Raw genomic sequence first — 1,039 nt, 5'->3', positions numbered from 1 at the left:
CTAATCATGTTAGAAACATGCTAGTAACTTGCTAATCATGCTAACGACATGCTAGTTACTTATCATGCTAGCAACATGATAGTAGCATGCTAATCATGCTAGAAACATGCTAGTAACTGGCTAATCATGTTAGCAACATGCTAGTTACTTGTTAATCATGTTAGCATCATGATAGTAGCATGCTAATCATGCTAGAAACATGCTGACAGACTGTATTGCCTTCAAAACTTTCAGACTTTAAGCTTTTAAAACTACTTTAAACTTCAAACTATTTCAGACTGAAAACCATCAAACTTAAAACTTTTTAAACTTCTTAAACTTTTTAATCTTTTCAAACTTTTTCAAAGTTTCTGGTCCGGCTTTCTCAAGCCAACTTAAAGTTTGTCTTGACAAACTTTTTTATCTAGTTAATCATCTACAATTGTATATTAATGTTCAGTAAATAATCATTAACAAAACACTTTTAAATTACGTAGAATTGATTGTTATTATAAGTTACCAAATATTTGATCAAATCAGTCTCGTCACTCTTACGACCAAACTTTAAAAACTACATGATGAGGTGTTTTTTTCCCCCTCTCCAAACAGGTTTGGCAACCTTGCTGACAAAATGAAAGTGAATGCAGATTGTTTTACAGGCAACGTTTAAACCTGCTTGTACTGTAAGATTTATTTATTTTCATTTTGAAACTCTTTTTTTATTTGCTCACGTAGGAATTGACTTGTACATAATGAGAGACCAAAGGACATTTGGAAAACTTGTCTAGTAGCCGAACATTTTGATCAAAGCAAGTCTTTAGGTGTGGAGTACAAAGTGTCACGGGGCTGACGAGACGTGAGACGTGTGGATCCATCTGCAAGCTTTATTTTAAGAGACGTGGTCGTAACAGGCAGGGTCGAACAAAGGCAAACAGGTATATGGCGGGCAAAACACAAGAATAGTCCTAGGGCTAGCGTAGGTCACTGATCGGCAGACAGAATCACAGGGGCGAGACGAGAGGGAAAAATCCAGGAAAACAGGCAAAGATCAGAAACCGAG

This window comes from Sinocyclocheilus anshuiensis, unplaced genomic scaffold (genome assembly GCF_001515605.1).
Source record: "Sinocyclocheilus anshuiensis isolate Anshui unplaced genomic scaffold, SAMN03320099.WGS_v1.1 scaffold4128, whole genome shotgun sequence".
Taxonomy (NCBI): Eukaryota; Metazoa; Chordata; class Actinopteri; order Cypriniformes; family Cyprinidae; genus Sinocyclocheilus; species Sinocyclocheilus anshuiensis.
The sequence above is the reverse complement of the archived record's forward strand: the minus strand, read 5'-3'. Positions refer to the sequence as shown.